The sequence below is a fragment of the Condylura cristata genome, unplaced genomic scaffold (genome assembly GCF_000260355.1).
Source record: "Condylura cristata isolate star-nosed mole 26May11 unplaced genomic scaffold, ConCri1.0 scaffold00030, whole genome shotgun sequence".
NCBI classification, from domain to species: Eukaryota; Metazoa; Chordata; class Mammalia; order Eulipotyphla; family Talpidae; genus Condylura; species Condylura cristata.
The window spans coordinates 7515323-7540538 of NW_004567131.1; the positions used below are offsets into that span (position 1 = coordinate 7515323).

Below are 25216 nucleotides of genomic sequence, written 5' to 3' on the forward strand. Positions count from 1 at the left end.
AAAGAACAATGTCTCACAAGCTGTGATGGATGCAAGACCTCTCAAACCAATATGAAACCAGGTTTTGAAAGAACAAAGTTCTCTTTCTTTCCTGCACTACCTACGCCCTAGGGCACTACAGAAAATGAAAAAGCAGGCAAGGCATGCTATTGGAGATCTCTGGGTCATTCGTGAGTAATTAACTCCTGATCATTTAATGGCTGATGAAGGCAAATTATCCCCAAAGAGACTCACTTTTCTGAGTAGAGACTCCAGGCTCCCATGACTGGTAGGACCCACTCCCGACTCACAGGATTGGCAAGTCCAAGCACCCAGCCCCAGAAGTGGGATCCTGCTCTCCCTCATCAGTCACTGCCCAGACACCCCCCTGCAAGCCTTGGTGGATTGGGACGGCTCATTTATGAGCCTGTATTTTTAGACGAACCTATCTTTCCATATATAATCAAGTTAAACACTACAGTCTTACTTTTTTTAAATTGTAACTTTAATTTTTTTTAATATTAAGAAGCACTTTTTGTATTTTTACCCAGCTATCTTCATTTCCTCTAAAATAGAATTCACTCTTCAGACTAAAATTTTCACATCTCTATCTCCTTCACTCTGCTTCAATTATCTAAGACAATGCCTCCTGTATTCATGACAATTTTTTTCAATGTGTCCCATTAACCTACTTAAATGACCTGCAATAGCAACAAGGGGAATTTTTATTAAATTGAAAGCAGGATATTCCGCTATTACCTTGTTTCTTTTATAAAATGTCAGGCACACTATTTCAATGATTTCTCAGCAGACTGTGAAAGGCTCCCCTATAAACTGTTCACTCATCTCATGATGTTTAAAATTACAAGTGTTAGGAGATGAAATTCACGGCCTCATATCTTGACCTTCAGTGTCTGGTTGACTAGATTTTTTTTTTTTTGAAGGACATAGGTTGCTCTTTCTCTAGCCAACGTTATCCATGATAAGGAGTCCATTATTTTAATTGCTACTCATGAAATAATACAGACATTAGAGAAGCTGTCTCTCTAAGTGTCTTTCTCCAATTAAGCTGCTGACCTTCATATTTCATGCTTCTCCTATCCTTGAAAAAACAATGCTCTCTGTGTCCCCCTTTCTTTCTCTTCCTTTTTCTTCATCATATAGTAGCTCTTTTAGTGACTAAATCAACCTGCCAGGTACATGTTAGAACTAAGCCACTCTGATCAGAATGTTTATGTTTCTCCCACCCCATTCAAATGTTGAAATCCTAATCTCCAAAGGAGATGATACTACTGAGAACATGATGGAACATTTGGAAAGTGATTAGATCATGAGACCTAAAGAGATTAATGCCCTTATGAAAGAGATCCAGGGTTCCCTAGGCCCTTCTGCCAGTTAAGGATACTAGGAGATGGCATTCTGCAACCTGCCACCTGATTCTCAGATGTTAGGAACTATGAAAAATGCTGTTGTTCATGAAATATCCAGTTTGTGGTTATTTTAATACTAACCTGAACAGATTAAGGTATAGACCTTAGATCCTATTATAAATATGCAAAAGTGCGAACTATTAGAGATGTTTTAAGCACTACCAAAGTGAAATTTCATGGGTCAAATAAGACCTTGACTCCTTCAGTGTGATTATCAGATTAATTATGCCATTTTTAAATGCAGAGCCAGGCTAAGCCTGATGAGGACAGTGTTATTCTAATGCTACTGAAAAACAATCATTTTTTAAAGTAAAGAAGCAATGTTATGCCATATGTAATAAATGAAAAACAAGAATGCGAGCACTTGAGTGTAAAGAAGGGTAAAATGGGGGTGGGTCCTTCCAGCCTGATCATGAGTAGAGTGAGCACTACATATGTTTGTGTGAGGGAAGTGAGAGCTACAGATGTTTGTGTGAAGGACAAAAATTTTCAATTGTCTGCACTTGAAAATCTCAAACTCTATTAGGACAGCAATCTACTAAGAAGTAATCAGGAAACATTATTTGGCACAAATTTTAGTTTTTACACTGTCTTGAGTTGCTGATGATGTATCAGAGATTTAGCACCCTAGGGAAATCAAATTAGTACCCAAGATACCTTGCAGCAAGGGAAATGAAGTGAAGAAAGGTTAAGAGATGAGGTATCACGACCACAAATGGACAAAGTGTTTGGGTGAGGGAGAGTAGGTGGAGTAGGTGGAAGGCGGGAAAAACAGGGTGCACTTTTTTTTTTAACCAAAAGCTTCCTACATGGTGGACAGATTGCAAAAGGACATCCTCTGGTTAGAGGCAGGTATAAGAAAGAAAAGGTAATAGCCCTTTGTAAATCTACAATTTTGGCAACACCAAGACCTAGTCCACACATTGTTCTAATCAATAGCATTAAATACATAAAGAATCTTTACTGACTGAATGTATTAAGCCAATTTAATTTACATGTTTTAATAAAATAAACCAAATAAACACATTGTCAAGCATTTAAATTCATGAACTAGAAATGTGAGAATAACTTTTAAAACTAGAAATATTTAAAACTTAAGATTCCTTAAACAAAGTCCACTTTACCTTAGAACTTTTCTTTGATGTGGGAATCCAACGAAGCTTAAAGTTTTTCTGTTGAAATCTAGGGGGAAAAAATAAAGTAACACTGAAATAGCTATGCAACAAATCAAAATAAAAAACTTCAAGGCAAAAAAAATCTTCAAACACTCCCTTTGAACATAAAATTTAAGAAAAAGGAAACTATCAATCAGATAAAAGATAGGAATGCAAAACTGAAACCCAAAAATCAAATTCTACATATACATTTTATATAAGCAAGTTTTCTTTCTCGTGAAAATCAGCCAATGTATTTTGTAGATAAGCTTTTTTGACAGTTGAGTGGTACCATATAAGTCCATATGACTACAAGAACAACTCACACATGTAATTACCGAATAACACAGTTATACACTCAGGGGGAAAAAAGGAGAGAAAAATTAAACAACTTTATTCAAGGTTTAGATAAACAGAGATCTTGAATGTCATCACTGCCTGATATATTGAGAGGGCTTGCAATGCTGAGGTAGGAATGGGAGACGGAGAGGAGTGATGAAGAGTGGAGGCTACTTTAACTTTGTTTGTATTGCCTTCATTTAAATCTAAACAATAATAACACATCAAATTAACCATACACTTATTTATTTTTGAAGCCAAGAAACACATTATATAGAGACAGCTGGCAACAGTTCCATATAGCAAAGACACAGCTGAGTGGATGGGAAAATCTAAAGCAGGTATAGACAAAATTTATAATCAGTCTAATGGCAAGTAATCTGTTAGCCAGATTTTGACAGCACGTACAGAAATTTCTCCTAAGGAAATGCCTTTTGCTATTTAATATTTGGGGGCAGAAGCCTGAGGAAAAAGAGGTACAAAATTTGCTAGATGCTGACGTGGCATTATCTATCAGAAAATACCCTGAATCTGAGAATCTGAAAATACTGACCAGCTAGAGAACAAATAAAATGAAAAGTCTAATTGCTAGTTAAATATCTAGGCTTTTCTCTTAACTATACAAATTCCTTGTTATACATTTGAAAAAGGAGAATACAAAACACTATAAAATTTGTAAATTCCTTAATCTAAGGGTGGAATTGTTCAAATCATTTTTCCAATAAAGCATTTATGATAGAAAATCATTGTATATATAACCACTGAATTTCAAATACAATGTTCAAAATAACCTCAGTATTTCACTTTTGTTCAATCAGTGAAGTAAATCTGTGCTACTACTTCAGTAGTTAAACTGAGAGCATATATTTTCCTCGGTGTTCAACAGGAAGCCACTAAAAAGACAAGATTTTATTACAAACTGTCTCACATGAAGATTTAATAAAAAGACAAATGCCACAGCCTACTGGAAATAATTTAGTAAATATAGCATTTGGGTTAGAAAAATATTTTAGTTAACATGCAGCACATCCAGAACGTGATCCAACTTTGGACACTGAAATTTAATTTGAAAATTTTCCTACATAAAGACTTTGATGGTTTAGCAATATTATTAATTTACAACAGAAAAAGAGATTCATGTTCTTCAGCAATCACAAGATAAAACTAATTTATACTCAACTAGATGTTTAAAAGGTTCTTTGAAAAAAAAAACTGTAGCTAACTGGACACAGGAGAATGAATACAAGGCAGAGTTGGAAAGTACAAATATTTTCCAAATATAAACACAAAAAGGGTATTTTCTATTTCTTTTGCCTTACCTTGTTTCTCAGGGAATTTGAGAGCTCCCAAATAGCTGGAAATTCCTGGGCTTCTTAACATGGTTGCACATAAAATTCAATATCAGAGTCTAATTTGCAGCTAGTTCTTAACTAGCAGCCTTCAGTCTATCCATATAAAATTGGGTTGAGATTTCTTATCGTGCAGGGATAGAGCAATCAGGCACTTGTGTCCTTGAGAATATAGTAGACAACAAAGCAAGAGACTGTAGGCAGGAACAGCTCAAACCCCTAATCAGATTAGCAGCAGAAATCATGACTGTGGATACTGAAACAGTCTGTATTCCTGTTATAGGACATTTATGATGTTGCCACTTCAAAGTAACAACCCAATCATAGCTCATGTTTCAGCTAAGCAGACAATGCTGCAACCTCACCAACAAAGGGGAAGTTAAAAACAACTCCCCTCTTCCCTAAAAATAAACAAACAAAAAGAAAAATGTTGAGAAACTCTCCAGCATGGGGAAGAAGGGAAAGTGCCTAACAATTCCCAGGCTGCTCCAAGACTGGCTTTGACTAAATTAAATGAAATATTTTATCTAACAGGAAGCCAAAAAAGCCCATAGTTAACAGTTAAGACTTATGAACAACATATGAGTAAAATTGTGGGAAAAGAAAAGGCAGATACTACCACAGGTTCAAAAATTTTAATTTGAGACAGAAGCTCTTAAGCATTATCTATTCAACTGCCATCTGCTTAAGTTGTTGTCTTTTAAGAAGACTTTAGCTTTTAGAGCAGCTTTAGGTTTTCACAAAACGGAGTGGAAGTTATAGGAGTTTCTCAAATACCCCCTGACCCCACACATCATTACTTCCCTATTATCAACATCCACCCCAGCAGAATGGTATGTTTTTTATCAAGGACAACCCATTGACACATGGTAGTCACCAGCCATAGTTTAGAGTTCTCCAGTGGTGCTACACACCCTAAGACTTGGGACAGAAGTATAATGACATATTCATCATTACAGTATCACATGTAGTGTTGTGAGTTGTTGCTATCTGCAGTCTCTTGCTTGTGTGTACCATACTCTCAAGGACACAGTGCCCAAAATCATCCTCTGAGCTCTGCCCATTCATTTCACTTTCAGTTCTATCAGCTACTGATCTTTTTTGTTTCGTGTCTTCATAATATGCCTTTTCCAAAATGTCATACAGTTGGAATAGTACAGTATATGGTTTTCCAGATTGGTTTACTCCACTTAATAATATGCATTTAAGGATCTTCCATATTTTTAGATGGCTTGCTAGCTCATTTTATTAGTGCTGAGTAATAGTCCATTGTCTGAATGGAGCACAGTCTTGCTACACTGACCTAAGAAGGACATTTTTGTTGCTTCCAAGTTTTGGCAATTATAAATAAAATTGCCATAGATATCCATATGCTGTAAGTTTTCATCTTCCTTTGGGTATATGACAGGAGAATGATTGCTGGATCATATGGATCACATTGTCAGAGTATGCTTAGTTTTGTAAGAAACTGCCAAGGTCTTTACCAGAGGAATGGTAAAACTCAGCAATCCTACTCCTAGGTATCTACCCAGAGGACATAAAACATTGATTCAAAATAACATTTGCACCCTCATGTTTATTGCCATTCTCTTTACAACAGGAAAGACATAGAATCAACCCAAATGCCCAAAAATATATAACTGGATTAAAAAGATGTGGTACATATACGTAATAGAATATTACTCAGCAGTCAAAAAGATAAATTCATGCCTTTTGCAGCAACATGAATGAAGCTAGAAGGGATCATGCTTAGTAAAATAAGCTATAAAGAAAAAGAAAAACACCAGATAGTTGTACTCATAGCGGGAGGCAAGGGACCGGGGGGTGTGGGGAGGAAGCAATTGTAATAAAGAAAAAAATGAAAAGCAATGAATAACTATATACCAGAAACATTTTACAAGGGTGAAGAGGGGAATGGGATCAAAATGGGTTGGGAAGGTGTATAGGACTTTGGTGATGGCACACAGGTGATGGGAAGTCCATGGGGATTACAACCAAGATGGAAAAATGAACAAAATGCAGAATAATGTAAAAATAAATAAATTAAACAAAAATAACAAAAAACTTTGCATTCCCAGCAGCAATGTATGAGCGTTCCTGTTGCTCCATCTCCTCACCAGCATTTGGTGGTATCAGTGTTTTGTATATTTGCCCTTCTAATAGGTGTGTGGTGGTACCTTAATGTTGGTTTAATTTTCATTTCTCTTTTGACACATGATGTGGAACATCTCTCCATATGCTTATTATGGTCTTAGTTAGCCATGACCTGATGATAAAGTTTCCAGTACAGTGATACACAGCACTTATATCATCTATATGTTTACATCTTCTTTGGTGAAGTGCTTGTTCTTCTTTTTTTTTGTATCAGTTATTTATTTATTATTGAACTTTAAGAATTATCATGTATCATGGGTAATAGTACTTTATCAAATGTGTTGTTTTGCAATTATTTTCTCTCAGTGTCTTTTCTAATTCTCTTAATAGTATCTTTCACAGAAGAGATTTTAATTTTAATGAAGTCCAGTTCATCAATTATTTCTTTTACAGATCATGCCTTTTGTATGATATCTAAAAATTCATGTGTTTTCTTCTATGCATTCTACATTTGGGTTTGTGATCTATCTTTAGCTAGTTTTTGTGAAAGGTGTAAAAGAAGGCTCATATTTTTTACATGTGGTTGTCCAGTTGTTCCAGCACATCTGTTGCAGAAGTTACTTTTGCTACATTGTATTGCTTGTGAGTCTATATTCTGTTCTCATAGCCTCTACTCCCTGTATTTGCCTGTATGCCTCTCCAATCTTGGAGGCAATGGATTGCTCTGGGTCCTTCTTTCACTTATGGGCCCATAAAAAATTATTTACTTTTTCAGTCTGTTCAGCTTTTATTTGCTATTGGAATAGAGTGGTGATTCTCAGCCTCCTTAGATGCAGAAAAATTGGAGTCCCCTTGTTTATTTTTAACTACAATATGTAGCTGGTGGGCCTAAACTACGATAATACAAGCCCAACAAAAAATATGCTATGATTAGAGGTGGGCAATTTTACAATTAAAGAGAACCCAGGAAAATAATTTCATTTATGTTATGAGGAACCATGGCTAGAGATGTAACTTGCTCATGGGTAGATGTGTGGTTAATGATAGAGCCACTGGTTCCTGGGGAGGCAGACTCAAAATAATTCTTCCCTCCACAGCCCCACAAGGCAAGGACCCTGAATTTTTCTGTCACTGTTCAGTGCTGGACATTATACCTGGTACATAATAGCCTTGTAGTAAATGTTTGCTGAATGAATATATGCAATAATAAAATAATCTTTTTTTTAAAGGCTAAAGTTTACACACTCACATGATTTGCATTGATTTTATGTCTTGCTTTCAAATCAGATCAATTGAATCTAATTACTAACCTACAAACAAACAACATGAAAAGGAAGAATTAATGTTCAATCAAGTCACATCAACAGAAGGACTGCAGTACTTCAACAAATTATGACACGGGCCGGGCCAGTAATAGCATCTGGTAATTTCTCTATATTGCTGATTACTCCAACTCTTATAAAGATAGGAAGAAGACAAACAGGGTAGTTTCAAAACAGCTCAACAGTAAACAACATAAGTGCTGTGTACTGGAAACTTTATCATCAGGTCATGGCTAACTAAGACCAAAAATGGGAAAGAGCTGTTGAAGGACAAGAGAACAGCAATAGCAGAAACAGCTGTCTGGAAATGAAAAATTAGATGGAATGAAACAGTATTTATTTTTATAAATAATTCTTCCTAAAAAGCTTAGGAATTGATAAAACATAACATCACTTGCTCATCACCATTTATGTGCCTGAAAACTACGCTTTGCAGAGGATACTCAATTTGAATCATCCTAAGAGAAGTGTTTCTTTTTAATTATTATTAAAGATAAGTCTAATGTAATTTCTTAAAAGGAAATTGCAATACAGAATATAAAAAAAGATTTGGATATTCTCTTTAAGTTGGAAATGGGCCCTTATGAGAATTACTTAGCCATCAATTAAGACATTAAAAAAAAAAACACTTAAATTTGGTTTAGTTGTTTAAAAAGCATACAATTCTTCACTAAACTATGAATATGTAATTCATTCTCCTTTTTAAGCATTATTTAATCCATATGAAACTAAATAAGACTGTGAAGAAACCTACATTTTACATCAGTTAAAAAGTATCAGTGAAATTTTTTATGTATTATCTACTAATTATAATGATAATATTATTATTAATAGGCTGACTCATTCACGCAGAAGCTACACAATAGAAAAAGAGACATTTTGTAAATTGTTGATCTGGAGAGAAAATCCAAGCTGCGCTTTTGATTTTCTTAATTTTCAGGGGGAAGCCATCTTAATTTAAAATGGTGACAGTATTGTATTACCTTTCCAAGAATATCACTTCACACAAAAATCTCTGACACTGTGCATTTAGAAATACTAATCTTTTCCAATTTCAAAGTACTGGAGTCTTCAATATTTAGTAGCAATGCTTTGTAAAAGTAAATATTTTATTGGATGCTCTGAAATTTTAATCATCTCTAAATTAAAAGGAAATAAAGCAAATGCGTAGGTCGCCTATAGATGGGCATGCAAAAACGCTCTGGCAGGAGGGAAGAGTGTGAGGGCAAGCAGAAGAGGGAAGTGGCTATCAGACCCACAGTCAGGATGTGTGCCTAGCTGCTCTGGAGGCCAAGAATGACCTTTGAGTGGGCCGTGTTAGTACTAGAATGGAAAATCCACATCCTCTCACTCTCCCCAGGACAATTCCCACATTCCTTATTAAACTGGGTGCATGACAGAGTCATGGCTGAGAACTTGTCTTAGATTAAAGTCAGAGGGTCTCCCAACCCTATGCCCTTGTTGGTACAACTGGCAAAATGTCCAGCCAGCCTGATCCCAGGAGGAAAGTTCAGTCAGCTGCTGGTTGCTTTTATATAAATCTATGTGATTTCTTGGTCTAGTTTTTGCTCATAGATGTTCCTCAAAAATTGGGTTGACTCCTGACATGACTAACTAGGTCATATCTGAGCTACTAACACAAGTAAGGATAGCTGATGGTGGGGGGTGGCATAAAAAAACACAAGCAACTGCTTACTCTATGATTCTTCCTTCCTTCCCAAGACTCCCACCTTATTGGAGAAGGATAAAATAACGATGCTACTGTCAATTTTGAAGAGTATATGTAACAATGAATCAGCAAATTCTGCTTCTGATAATGTACCAAGGATTACCACAAGTGAATACAAGGATGTCTGACACAGTTTTGTTTATAAAAGCATAAACCTGGAAAAAGACTCTACATGAGCATATACATAAAAAAGTGGTAAACAAATTACACAAGAAAACCAGGCTTGAAATTCAATTAGAGATTTGGAAAAAGTTTCAACATATGTAATGCTAGAAGTACACACATACAAATACACACACAACCCAATTATATAGAAAAGAGCAAACATTAAAAATAATTGCCTCACAAGTAAAAGATAACTGTTTATGTGTTTTCCTTTCTATTTTCCAAAGTTTCCATAATAAGCATAAATTACTTCCCTAATTACCTAAGCAGGTAAGTACAAACAAAGATGAAGGTAATAAGTTCTCTTGAAATCCCCAAATTCAGATTTAGACTCTAAATCCTGGAGAAAGTAGGTTGTGAATGAAATTGTGCCCTTGGGAATGGCACTTCAACCTGCCCATTTCTCCTATACACATTCTCAGCTGTGGAATGAGTTAATCGAAGGTCTGGGATAATATGCAACACAGTGTTTGTTAAAGTCTACCCCAGGTGGGCCATCATCACACAGAAACCCCTGATGGTGCCCTCTTTTGAATGCCCCTTCGCAGATTTTCTTCTCTCAGTACCTCCCTTTTGGCAATCAAACTCCTTCCTGCTCAAAAGCCTCCACTGTCTCCAAGCTGGGGATTGTAAAAGTCCAAGGGGTCATACTTGAGGCACACTTCATGGTGCACTCCTACCACAGTGCCTGCTCAGAACAAGCAGCTATAAATACAGGATAATGAGTGAATGCATCAAGAAACAAACAGCAGACAGACAAAACAATCACAGCTGTTCTGCCTCATTCCCAACCAACTCCATTTCTTTTTTTTTTTTTTGAAAGATTTATTTATTTATTCAAACAGAACTGGGGTACAGGCCAGGGATGTGGAGGGTGAGAGGATTCACCAGAGACAGAGCGGGGAGCAGAACAGACAGATCGATGAAGTGCACTGCTGAGGGGAGCAGCGGGCGGGTCAGGAGAGGTCTGCCGTGCCATGTGGTCACCTCTAGGGCAGGCGGGGATCAAACTCATGAGGAAGTGGCTTTTGATTCTTAGTGCTGTGCTTTAACCTGCTGCACCACCAGGGAGGGCCCCAACTCCATTTCTTAAAGGTGGCATGAAAGAAAAGAATACCATTGCTTCCCTAACTTGAGACTCCTACTAAAGTCTTCTTTTCAGAAATGTGAAGCAATAATGTGGAACATAAAAATTTGTGTGCAAGGAGATAGAAGAAAATGTTAAAGATTCTCCAATAACATGTGATGGGAAAAATGGAGTCTGGCTCCTATAGTTCAAGAGTGGATGACGCTGGTAAGGTCAATAGATAACTATTGCCAAGGTCAAAAGATAAGTGTTAGGTGATGAGGGATCATGGTATGAAATCCTCGGGGAACTTGGGAATTCACAGATGTGGCTTCAGATACATATGATGGCTACACTCAGGAGCCAGCTCTTCTGTCCCTCATTCTGGCTGCCAACACTCATGGACGTGCAGTATGACTCCTTTTGGGATCATGATGTTGGAAAAGCAAATGGAAACAAAGCCAGTAAAAAGGGAAGTAGCTGAGTACCCCAACTGGCAACTAGTGGTTTTATACCATACCTGTCACGATGTTGAAAGACTAGGGTAAGACCAGAGACCCTTACTGGCTTGTCACCAAGGGGCCACCACAGACTAAGTGCATTGGGCATTAAACTCATTAAATCTTTTAAAGTCTATAAGGAGATCCTATTACTACCCCTATTTGCAGATAACAAAACTGAGATACAGTTGTGATATAGGACAAATTTTCAAGCTTACACTTCCCTCTTGAAATGTAATTCTTAAGGCAAAACAAAGCCTGATCAGTCAAAATAAAAATAAAAAAAATATGACAATGAGACCACAATTAAGTGAGAGAATCTATGTGGAGACACTCTGAAACAGGAGTGCATTATTTCACCCATGTATGAATCTACATGTCGAGAAGCGACCGAAATGCACAGCGCTCTCCTGCAGAGGCCTGCACGATGTGGTCTTGTATTCTTGCATCATGTGCCCTGAAAAGCAGCAGATACATTCCTGGTCTAAGAAAAATGAGCTGAAATTCAAATGAACAATATAGGGCAGCATGAAAGTATGACTAAAAGCTATCTGCATACATACTGTTTTGAGTTATTGGGTTACCAGTATGTTTTTAAAATTAAGGAGTGCCTTAGAGTGATTAATGAAATCCACTGTGATGTTGTAAAGATGGTGACTGGGCTGAAATTCCAAAATGAAGGATATATCTCTATAGTCTAGTAAAGGAGTATTTAATATGCTGGAAGGAGCCATAAATGGTGTTCCCATTTTCTTTGGTCAATTTTATTAATGTGCGTAGACTCTTAATCTGAGGCATGAGGTAATTCTTCCAGGGGGAAGCCCATTTACTCCTTTTCTTTCCCTTTTATCACATACTGGTTATTCATTTGTTCCAGATACCTTATTTTAATGTAATTCTCCTCCTGTGTACATTGGAAAATGCTTTGTGAATTTTGGTTAGTGATAATATTCAGGGCAGATCTGAAAATAAAATTTGTGTTGCATCACTATGCAGGGTAATTTAAAACAGGCAAAGCATGTAGAGATGAACAAGCAAAATTACTTTGAATAACTCAAACATATTTTTTTATCAGATGTGTTGAAAGAACCTTACCAGGCTTGCTATATTCAAGAATTAAAAAAAAAATGCACATTGCAATTCTTTAAAATACTTATTAATTGCTTTAAAATAACTGTTCAAATGAGTAAACTTAACACTTATAGTGAAATGATCTCTAATCATTTTAAGTTCTTGATGATTTTACACCTATAGCTAGTGATTCTTGGGGGAAATAGCCTAGGTAGCTCAGAGGAAAAGAGGATGTTCTATTTTTCAGAGTAAGGAAAAGAAAAGACAAAGGTCATTTCCATGACTACAGTGTACACTGAGACACTCCACACAATAGACTATCATTCCACCTTAAAGAGAGTGAGATCTGACATATGCTACAGCACGGGTGAACCCTAAAGACCTTACGTCCAGTGAAATAAGCCAGATACAAAGGACAAACCGGCAGGAATCCACACACACGATGTGTGCAGATTGGTTAAATTCAGAGTCTGGGAATGGTGGCTGCCAGGAGTGAGAGAGAAGCTGATGTCGAGTTTTGTTTAATGGCACAGAGTTTAAGTTGGAAAAACAAAAAAGTGCCAGAAGTGGACAATGGTGGTGACTGCCCAACAATATGAAGATGTTTAAACAACTATACACTTAAAAATGGTTAAAATGGGCCCTCCCTGGTGGCACAACGGGTTAGGACACAGCTCCACACGCGAGTTGCAGCGGCTTCAGTAAGCGTTTGATCCCTGCCCCAGAGGCGATCCACATGGCTGACAGACCTCTCCTGACCCGCCCGCTGCTCCCCTCAGCAGTGCACCTTGCCGATCTGCTTGTTCTGCTCCCCACTCTGTCTCTGGTGAATCCTCTCACTACCCCTGCAACTCTGGCTTGTACCCAGCTCTGTATGCCTAAATAAATATTTTAAAAAAGGTTAAAATGGTAAATTTTGTTATATGTATTTAAGCACAACATGTGCACTTAAGTTAGAGCACAAACTAAAACAAATGTAGACAAATGTGGGGTGTGCAGGGCACAGGTCCCCCTGAGTGGCACAAACTGAGAAGAACATTGACCTCCATGCAGCCTGCAGACATCAAGAACTTGTTTTAACCTGCTCAAAGCACCAGTGCATGAAAATTCATGTGATCTGATGAATAAATACATACATAGGTGTCCATTGTATAGCCTAGAACATCACAAGCCACGGGACACTGTATTTTTAAAGCTGCAAGGCCCAAAACCCTTTTCTCCCTCCCTGAGGGGATACCCCAGTGGAGGGGGTGAGGTGGGGTGACAGGATTACAATTTCCCAGGGAAACTCATGCAGGTGAAGAAGGTTTCTGCAAAACTCCAATAGCAATACTCACTATTTGGTGGCTCACACATAGGTAAAAAGCTAGGAAATAATGAATCATCAAATATGAAAATTTGTTATCACTTTAACATTCCAGGCGGTAGACAGGTGAATATGTAAAATGATTGAGGATTCCTGAGAGGTCATAGCTGTTTTAGATCTATACTTGAGTGATCTGAATGAAAGAGCTTGAAATAAATTAACTTCTGGGGAGAAGGGACTCCATTGTTCTCTGAAGGGTAATTTAATAAGAATCACAACCATGACAACCTCAACATAATTATCAGAATGAAAATCAAAAAAAAAGTTCAACAACCTGCTGTTTTAACATCTGTATTGTATCCATAGGTCACTGTTTTTTTTTTTGTTTTTTTTTTAAGATCTATTTATTTATGCATACAGCGCTGGGGTACAGGTCAGAGGTGCAGGGGCAGTGAGTGGATTCACCAGAGACAGAGCGGGGAGCAGAACAGACCAAGTGAGGAAGTACACTGCTGAGGGGAACAGCGGACATGTCAGGAGAGGTCTGCCGCACCATGTGGGTCACTCTGGGGTGGGGATCAAACTCATGAGGAAGTGGCTTGTGATTCTTAGTGCTGTGCTTCAACCTGCTGCATCACCAGGGAGGGCCCTCCATACGCCACTTTTAACTGGTACCCAAGACCTAACCCTGAGTCTCAAAACGGGTTCTCAATGCATTTGCTGGTTGATCGTGGGTGAGGAGAGAGAGGAGGATCAGTGAGATTCCATGTGTTCACAATAGTTTTTTCCATGTGCAATAATCACTAGGAAAGAAGATCCTGTGTGCACAATGACTGGCATGGGAAGGTTAGGCAAAGAAGCCAAACTCATAATAATTTTTCTTGTTAAAATAACTAAAGATAAGTTTATACTACAGAGTATGCTTAACATCTGCCATCAGGCAAATTTTACCAAACCTCAATGCCCCTCAGAGTCATATGGGTTTCTGGTTAAGGATGAAAGTCTCCCTACACCAGATGATTATGACATGCTCCGAAGTTTAAAATTAAATAAAAAATAACTAAGTAAAAAGCGGGAAGAAGGGAAATGGAGATGGATGAATAAATTTGATGCAGAAAAGGTTTTTGGAGAAGGTAGCTGTCAAGTCTAGTAAGGGCTGGAACAAAGAAGTGACTTGCCAGGGAGAGCAGCTTAATGGTGCTTAAAGAGATATGAGTTTAGAGGGAGGCTGGGAACGTACTTTAGGAGTCTGTGATGGGACTAACCAGGCCGTTCAGTGGTGGGAAGGGAGGCAATAGAACCTTACAAAGCTGATTTGGAATGAAATATTCATTATTCCTCCATTGCAGCTAATCACCTATTGAAGTAATTAAGGAATAATCAATCATACATGATTGATGAGAACTGATCGGAGTTTAATCCATCTAGCTAGTGATTATGTAAATTTTCCTAAGGAAAGCAAAACTTTTTAAACTTCCCCATAACTTCAACACTAAAAAATATATAATCACTAAAACTATATACACATATTTTAAAATCCAGTTGGTGAACAAAATTGCCCACATGCTAGCATTCACTCAATAGCTAGTAAATAAACATTTCAAGCAATTATCTTGGAATTTACAATGATTTTTATGGCTTCGAATTCAAAGACTTGAAGTTTACGTTCCAACAAGAGACCCCCTCCCCATCTCCTAACATCTTTGTCATAAAGAAAATGTACCCGTCTGTTAAAATGAACAGAATAATGATCAAATAAAAAAAAAAAGAAAAAAGAAAATGTACCCACTATATCAACTTCTCTTGCTCCTTGTACTGGGTACTTTTGCTTTCTCTTTAAAGTCTCATGAGCAACGATGTCCCCCCCCAGCCCACAAGCTTTGCACTGAGCTCACATGGAGTTTGTGAGCTCTGATGGAGCTCAGTCCCAAACTAACAAATCCTTTTTTTTTTGCAAGTCAAAAGTTCAGAACAAGTAACTTATAGTCATAGCCCATGTTCAGGAAGGCAATCAGCAATGCTGTCAACAGAGATGGAAACTGACATTTAAAAGGGCCACCCCTTTTAAAGAGGGGGGAGAAGGGGTGGGGGAGAGGAGGGAGAAAGTGAGAAGGATTTCTTCAAGAAAAGGAAAAAGGCAATTTGTCCTTTCCCTGCATAAGCAACAGCAAGCAGACAGATAGTAGTTAGAAGATAACAAGGTCACATAGCCAGCAACACGTTGCAGGGGCTCTCTCAATTCTGGCAGTTCAGATGCAGAAGCCTGGAGAGACTCATGGGAAGGGGCAGTGCCTGCTCAATGAGTTTTGTCACTCTGGAGACTTTGGGGGGAGAGGTGAACCCAAGCATGATGATGGAGCAATGAGAACAAGTTCCCATCATGCCTCCTTTCTTGGTCAAGAAATGAATCACTCAGGCAAGCGATGTGAATGTGAAGCTCTTGTGTGGTCTCCAACCACAAATTAACCCAGGCTCCTACTCGAGTAGCTTTTTTGTTTCACATGCGGCTCACTGCTTCAGCATAATCTCTTAACATCAAGAACTTGAGCAAGTATAAACAAAAGCTTCAGCATAGAGAAGTGCCTCTTCCCTAGTCTCTAGTGATTGCATCTCGTATTAGAGAAAACCAAGATATAAATAGATTGAACCTAAATGTTTCAACTGTACAGTTTTCTTAGATGCCACACTGTGGCTACTAACCACCAACTCTTGCTATACCTTATTAATGATGAGAACAAAGAGTGTGGTGGAGTATAAGCTCCATAAAATGGGGAGGTTTCATGTTCCCTGCCTCATCTAATGAAGGGTGGATCTGAGCAGAGGGAGAAGCTGAACAGACGTAGAAGACTTGGAGGAGACATAGTAAGGGAGACACATAGATCACAGCAAAGACATGAGAAAGAGGGTGCATTTGCTTCTTAGCTTTGTACTTGCATGAGGGACCTCGGGGGCATAGGAGGAGACATGGGGAGCAGAGACCTGTAGAGACACTTGGAAAGATGTGGGTGAGACCCGTGGGAAAGCTGTACATGGCAGCCGTTACTTTCTTTTTATTCCTTTCATCACAGGCTTACCTGGTTCCATCTGGTCTTTCCTATGTTTCTCTGCCAGAAGGTGCCTACACTTGTGGCAAATTTTCATGCCTTTGTGACCCCACTTTGGGTCAAACATGTTTGGCTAGTCATTTACCCACAAGGGGATAGTAATTTTCAATGTTTTATCAAGAAACTATTATCCTTTCTTCTTTAGACACACTATTCTATTAAAGTGCTTCTACACAAAGAATATACTTTGTGTTTATGCAGCAGAGGGCAGAACCTCTTTGGGGCATGTAGGTTGGGAGACCCAGGGTACCCCTTAGTGGCATACTGACAGAGGAGAGGAGAGAATGTAATGAATGTAATTTTAGAGTGTTTAAAAGCTCATTCAGTATAATCTTCCACATTATACTGTGACCTGTCCATGGTCACAGCTCATTTTGACAGCTCCAGAATCCAGGTCCCCCACTTCCTAGGGCAGTATCTGGTGACATTCCTTCCCTACCCTCTACATGATCTCATGACTAGAAGACTTTATTACAATATTCTAAGAGCACCCAAAACACTTTGTATTAAAAAGGTTAATTAATCATTTCTTGATCGAGTCCATAGACCACATAAGTCCTGAAGTGGGACCAAGCAGTAAAGTTACATAGAATAAAGAGATACACCACTCCATTCTTTAGGAAGTCACCTCCTGTTTTCCATCCATCCCATAAGGCCATAAGTATGTCTACCAAGGAGAGTGCAGATTCCTGCCATCACAAGGCACCAGAATTAACTGAATAGCACTAGGCCAGGTCTCTAGGGTGTGGGTATGCTGGCCCTTTACAGGACAATAGCCTGCTGCCTTGAGCTTGAGACAGCTGAGGTAAAAGAATTTGCTGGCCTGTAGGATGAGTTGTCCCAGTCCTATTTGAACAGGTGGACTAAAAAAATGGGCAGGTAAGCCCAGTGATTATAGTTTGGCCCACTATACTGACCAAGAGGTGCCATGATAGATTAAAACCATTAGGTCTTCACTAATGATTATTCACAATTTCCTGGAGGGAGAAAGCTCAGAGGCCATGTGGGCAATTGGAATATAACTGAGTGTGTCCAGGAGAAGCTAAGGGTCTGCTGTCTTCCTGCTGTCCTCGTGGACTTCTCTTCTAATCTCCCTTCCTAACCTGGCCTCCCAGGGAGCCAGGTAATATTCTCTTTACCTATATGGCTCCCTCATCCATGCATCTCTAATAAAGTCTTGCCTGGATCAAGTACAACTAGTGCTCTCTGGAGAATTCATTCCCTAGAGGGCAAAGGACCCACTCTTTGGAGGCCTGTAACAGGCTCTGCCCACCTATCTCCAGACATCAGCCTTCTAAGCTTGCCTAATAAGGCAATGTACAAGTCGACTGGCTGGCTTGTAGGTCACCCACTGTTTACTGTGCAAATTCTGGGCACAGCAAGCAAGAGCCTACCTTTTGGCAGACAAAGGGTTACCCTTTGCCAAAATCTTATAAAAGGCTGCTCTGTTCCATTTACATAATAATAGAAACTCTCCAGGGGCATCAGGCAGACTCTGGACACAGGGTGACTTGCAGGGTTAATGGAATGCTTAACTCCAGTGAGGGCTGAAGTTCCAAGAGCTGTGCAGGTGAAACTTCTTCGCCTCTGCATCACTCCTAGTCCTTTCCTTAGCTCAATCAAAAAAGTCGGGGTCAATCTTTGCAGCAATCTATTTAGCCTGCAACCTGACTTGCTGAGGAGCCCCAGCTTCAAAAACAGTAACCAATGGTCTCCATATAAATAGTATGTCCTGGGGCATACTTGCAAAGGAGTTAATGGGTCAGGTACAAGAACAACTCTTCACATTCCAGAAACTATATGTCAGTTAAAAAAAGATCTTCTGTCTTTCCAGTCAAGGGGGGAGAGTTGTTGGACAAATCATACTTGAATACAAACATCCATTATTTAGAATTCTATTAAGATCTGGGTTCAAAGACTCTCTCCTGCCCCAGGGTTCTTGGACTTCTATACACAACAGGAAAAGAATACATCTGTGATGATTAACTGCAGCGTATTCATCATTGCATAAATTTCCTTTAGTTTTTAGCTCTCAGTCTCTGTTACTCAGAAGACATTACACCCACTGGTGCACCACAATTTGATATGTCTCAACAGAGCTGTGAACACTGACCGCATTTCAAGTTTCAACAGTGACCTGGCGATGCTGAGAGGGGCAACGTGAGTAAGCATCAGAAGGCGTGAAGCAGCAAAGCTCCAGGACTGTATTCGCCATGTGAACACTGAGTCATGTGAACTCAAATCCATTGTCAAAATAGGGGATGATGGCAAGCAAGACTAACTCAACAGCCGTGTGGTTCACTCCTCCCTTCGTGTGTGAACTTTGGTCATGTTAACATCTCTTTCCTTTAGCGTTACCCAGAGCCAACCTTTGACATAGGAGCAGCCGAGTTTGTTTTCAGAGACTGGTAATTTAGAGTAGCTCAGACAAGTTTCCTCTAAAATGAATGCCTGCTCAATATTAATAGGTTGGGAATATGACTAGTAGATCAGTTCTTAGTTCTCCCAAATCCATTCCCTAGGGGATTCTGTAATAGAGGTTTATCAGAAATTCCTGTTTAGATATTTGTGGTAAAAACAAAGTAAGAGATGTGGGATGCTTAAAACCAAAAAGTTTGTCTAAAAGCTCTCTGGAAAACAGCTTTGGAAAGCAACACCCTTGCCCAGATTTCCCCTAACAAGGCGTGTGTGTGTGTGTGTGTATGTGTGCACAATGCACAACCTCAACTAGGGGAATTAGCACTCCTCTTGTAGAGAAGAACCACAGAGGCCACAGGTGTGGCCAGACTCTGGAGGGGGACAGAGTGACCTCAGTGACTGCCACTGCTCAACCAAGTAGGGGTGTCACAAGTCCAGGGTCACACATGCCTCCTGAACGAGTTGGCCTTTGTGTGTCCTTTACAGCCAAGCAGCTAATTCCTCGCCATTTTAGGTCATGTGGTGTTGGGGAACACCGACCACAGTGTCAACCCCACTTTTCTTTTCCATCTGCCAGCTTTTGGGGCTGTTTGATTCCTAATTAGCACTTCCACATGAGAGAAAGCCAGGAAAAGAAAAGGAGGTGAGATAATTTGGTTACGGACTTCCCAGTCTGGACAGGGAGCTCTGCCAACGAGATGCCTGCAGGAGGAGGAGGAGGCATGCTGCTGAGGAAAAGGTGTGGCCTTGCAGGGGGCCTGGACCTGCCTTGAAAGCCCCTTAAGGCTAAGCCTCTGGGTATTAGGAACTGCGCAGTGGAGACAGTAAAAAAGGGATGACTTAATTTCGCCAATAACCAGCCAGGACTACTGAGCTGATCTTAAATTGATTCCAATTAATTTTAATGTTGTAAAAGAAGATTTCTCTCTCCAGTCCCTGTGCTTTGCTACCTAACAATAGAGATATTACTGGGCCTCCCCTCCCACTGGCATTCTCTGTTAAGCTGGTTGCCCAACAGGTTTCCAATACAAGAGAACTATTCATAGACTTGACCATATTAAACCAGCCACTGAGAGTTTGGGAGGTATATATTTAGTCAGATTCCATCTAGCAGAACTAGAACCAAGGCATTTCCCCCCTGAAATTAAAACTGGTCCAATTACATAAGCAGAATGGCGGACTTTTACTAGATCATTTCCTGTTTGGAAAAGTGTGTTCACTTTAAAGTGTATTTTCCACCATTTTGACTACTAGGTCATATATGTTGTTTGGGTGGCAGAAAGTGATTTTCAAATGGCTAAAGAGTAAACCTTTACTTTCTATCTATTTCTATAACACTATTTTAAAATATATTTGGCCATTTTTAACCCAGACAGAAGCTTATACTATGTTAAATTTAAAAAATATTGATAAAAATTTAAACCTCTTCCTGCAATACTGTTTTAACTTAGTCACAGTCATCTAAGAATATCAACTTAAATACTAACCTGGCTTTTAAAAAGAATTAAACCTTGATTCATTAACTGTATTGTCCCCTAGTGGCAGAAAGGAATTGGTGCACTTTCCAAAGTCAATTTTACAAACACCACTTTTAAGAAAACCAGGAAGTTGGGACATTTCATTGATATCAGTTTTAATAGCTCTAAAAAAAAGGTTTAAATGTTAGCAAATTATTTCATTCATTTACTCAACTATGTTTCACGTATCCTATAGGCCAACCCCCTGTTCTGGTGAGATGGAAAATCAGTGAGGATAACTGAGAAAACTGTCCTAGTAATAAACAAATAAACCTTGAACAAAGACCTAATTATCAAATAAGCAAGATGACTTTTGCTATTTTTAATTGTCCATTGTATAAATGACAGTCATGATATTTTTAAAAGGCAGTCTCATAAAAAAGTTACTGGCCTGTATTTTTCTATATAAACCAAGGCAATAATGTACCATAAAAATATATTATTTTGTATATAGGCATTACATAGCAATGTGAATATTTCATTCAGGATCTCCCATGTGATGAAACAATACTCATAAATTTCAAAACAGTATGACGGATTGTTTCTGTTCCCAGACCCTACCTATTAATAACGCAGGTAGTTTCAGGGCTAATGATTTTCCTAGAACTGTGATTTCTTGTAGGATGTCAGATACTACAGGCGATACACAGACAGCTCTCTCCTGCCCACTGGGACCACTGCTTGTAACTGCAGGAAGCTGCATGCTGGGAAGGGCTCCTGCCTACAAGTGGGAAACCAAGTTCTGTGGATGGTGATGTCTGCTTGAGACACAGGAGGGACACAGCAGAGCGCCAGCCCTTTACTGACCATCTCTGCCACTTTTCCCTGGAACCACACACTTTTGATACTATGGCATGTTAACAGGCTTCTTGGAAACAACATGAATGCTTTGAAGTGTTCATGTCACACATATTCCGCTTTTCAACTTATTATATAACTTCAAATAATAGTTCACTTGAATATTTCACAAGATAAGAGACCCTGTGAATATATACTCTCACAGAAGCTGAACACATGTAGGTTTTTCTATTTAATTCTATCTAATCTGTTCTGGCGCTGTTCAGATTTTTACTGTCTAGATACTTCCAGTTTATAGTGAAGTCTCGGTGACAGAGTTCTAAATATCAAGGGATCCATGATTACAAGATATCTGAGTGTTTAGTAGGAAGGGGCAGGAGACATTTAGTAAATCCTCATAATGATCTAAATTAACATAAATTACCACTGCTAAAATATGCAGTGAGCCTTATTAGATAAAATGTTCTCTCTCAGAAAAGAAAACCTATTGGTGGTATTCAAGCAAAATCCATAGGGCTATTACAAGTTCAAACCAAATTCAGTAACTTACTTATTGTTTCTTTTCTAGCCAAGACTTAAAATTGATTGTACTTATTTATATTCTACCTCATTTTGAGGGCCTAGGAAAGGGTGGTAGGAAAGTTTAATTTTGTTTTGGTGTTCAAATTAAAAGAAAAAAATCTCCAAAGTTCTAACTTATTGAGTGGTTAAATTGCAGCTTTAAACAAAAGCAGAAATGTGGATATTCAAGGTCACACTTCAAGGTATCAAATATGATGACCCAGGCTTAAACATACATCCAAGATTGCGGCCCTAATCTCTGCGCTCTGCTTAAAAGTTTTGCTAGTAAGCATATAAATATCTGTATAGTTAGAGGGCACTTGTGAAGGAGAGGTCCTGTAATTTCATACTAAAACTGTATTAGAATGCTATGTTTTACAAACATTTCACACTATTCGAAAACTACAAACAAGGCTCACCCTCCCACAGTTCTGTGTAGTCTCTGACAGAACTGACAGTGAAGTTAGCTGGTGTTGGAAGCTTACCGACTCTGAAATCTTCACAAGAATAATAGCTGCTCTCCCCAAATTTCCAAAATATTTCCTTTGGGAGCCTGAGAGCATTTCTCCGCAGCTGCCCTCCAAAAAATTTCCAGGCTAAGGGAACCCAAGCATGAGGTCCCAGGTCACCTGTCCATCAGACCCAGGCCCTTAGAAACCAGTTTGTCTTCATTAAACTCTGACTAGGGTGCTTATCAAAGTCAAATACATCAGATAGCTACAACTCCCTAGCTCCCAGTCTCCTTTATCAGACACAGGAATTCATCGTGCTTGGACAACCCATCTCCAACCCAATCCCTTTAAGGAAAAGAATGATACACCATGAAAAAACTGAAATCAGCAATCAATATAATATTTTAGACAATCTGTCCAATTTTATTAAAAATATTCAACACTAAATATTAAGCTTTAGGCACTGTAACAATCCTATACATTTTTTAAAGACACTCCTTGGACACCCAAAAAGCCCTTTTCTTAACTTATACATAAGTCTCAAGTCTTGTTATATGATTCCCTGTCCTTGTTGAGAAGTTTCTGGAAGGTTAAGACCACACCAAGGAGAGAGGGAGCTGGACTACATCTCCTTAGGTATTTCTGCTGCTCTGCAGTAGCTAAGCCAGGAAGTGAATGCCCAGCTGACAGGGTCTCTCTTGTGGAACTTGGGATTCTCCATGAGAGGACCTTAGAGGTCTTCTCCATGTTCCCAGAAATGAAGACAGAGCCACCTCCAGAAGCTGAGATTCACCTGGCGAGCAAGCAAAACAGGTGGCACTGTCAGGAGCTTGGTAAAGACAATGTCGGGACAGACCACCTGGCTGTCCTCAGAGTCGCATCTCAGATGGGCTGGGGTGCTGAGGCTGGAGCTGCACATGCCTCCAACAAAGGCTTGCTGTGCCCAGAAAGGGTACTGGACCTCCGCCCTGTACATACTGAGGGCAAAGTGCCCTGGCAGAAATGACATTTTTATTTACAAAAGATGATAGAAAAGGAAGGAAGCTGTGGGCAATAGCTACTCAGTTGAGAAATTAAAAAGGTGAATTCCATTCATTTTACTAAACTGTTTCTTGAGGGGGAAAGAATCACTGATGTTAGAACACAACAGAATAGCTTTGCAATGGGCAAGCCTTCTAGATCCATTTTTAAGACAGAAAAGCAGGGCAAATCTTGATAGCTCATTGGTGTTGATTTCGGTGCTGCTTTGCTTCTTCCCAATGAGCCAGCTCCTCAACTTGCTTTCACATGACACATTCTCCAAATGCCTGGTAGTTTTATGGACCATGCTTTGCTTTCCATGGCACAAAACAAGGGTGCCAGGTTACCAGTCGTGGCAGTGATGAGGCAACTCATCTCACAAAGCTGTCCTCTCCAGAACTCCTTCTCTACAGTGTTAATCGCCACGTCTTCATAGTTCTGCAAGATGAGGCTGTGGTTCACATTGGAGCACACAGGCTGTGCTACGTTTCCTTCCCCTGTTGAGGGACCTCCTAATTCAGAGAGCTCACCTGTGCCTGGCAGGCAGCCCGCTGCACAGCTGTCTGTCTTTTGAAAATTCCTTTCCCTCTGCACAGAGTTCATAGTGAGAGTGATGCAGCTGGCCATCAGCAACAGAGTGGGTGGGCAAGCGGTCTGGGAAATGATGCCACGACTAAAGAGGTACTAGGGCACAGGCCACCTGGCATCTAGTCAGACAGGGCCACCCCAACATCTCCTGTATTCACCCATTCCTACCTTCTCACTTATCAAGTCAAATCATACCCACTGTCAAGTGCAAAGGCTTCACCTGGTCAGCAGGAATTAACAGCAATCACTTCTCACTTATACAGAACTTACCTGCATACAAAGCACTTTCACCATCTCATTTAATCATCACCTCCCCAAAATGAACATGATAAAGTACCTATTGGTATGCAAAGTGCTTTAGTCCACTTGGCTTTATATGGTCACCAGTCCTGCTGGCACAAAGGTGAGTGATCCCAGCCCCCATTTCACAAATGAGTAAACTGATCTCCAAGGAATTTGAAAAGTGAAAGACAAGGAAGCAAATGGTTAGCAGGTAGGCTATTGACATGTGGAGGTGGGGCTGATGAAGGGCAGGCTGGTCCCTGAAAGTGACATAAAATCCCTGGATTTCTGCCTGAGACCTTGACCATAGAAATACCCAACAGGAACTGCAGATTCAATGGTGCCTTGTAGGTTATAGAAAAAGGATTATCCTCAATATTCTATAACTTAGCAGCAAGTCCCTTTGGAGCACTCAGGGAACATGTGTCCGGAACCAGTGGGCTACGTGCTGTGGTCTCTTCTTATATATGAATAGCCTGTTTGGTTTTATTCAAAACTGCTGTTTTCGAGGCTTGGCGATGATGGCTGTGTAGATGCTGGACTCTGGCTGAGGAAAGGGTGAAGCAAGAAAGAAAGATTGAAACAAGATTCTCCTTACATTCTTCTGGTGACAGATTTGGAACATGAGCTAATGCACACACAAGTCCAGCCAAAGTTGAACAAAAACAATGCTATCTACAGCTGCCTTGGGGCATCTTTCTGACCACAAAACAGCCTCTCCCACTCCCTTCCAGCAGTAGATCAGTTTTTTATTGATGAAGGGATAGGGGATAATCCTACCAAGTCCATATGTCATTTTGTTTAACTTTAGGAATATGCGATCGGGCTCATTTGGTAAAGGAAAAAAGTTTTCTATAGCAGGAATATTTCCTCTCTGCAATAACGATCCGAGAAAGTCAGAATGAGAAGTAGACTAAAGATGGGTCTCAGAATAACTGCAAGGGTGTCGGAACAATACGGAACTCCTAAGCC

At 39.4% G+C, this 25216-nt stretch overlaps 1 long non-coding RNA gene across 1 annotated transcript in view; it reads right to left on the minus strand.

The window, feature by feature from the left end:
* Positions 1-25216, minus strand: part of LOC105854237 — a 135286-nt gene that overhangs the window by 11512 nt on the left and 98558 nt on the right. The window contains exon 4 of the long non-coding RNA XR_001145939.1: positions 2534-2591. This is a non-coding gene — a long non-coding RNA (uncharacterized LOC105854237). The remainder of the gene's footprint in view (positions 1-2533; positions 2592-25216) is intronic.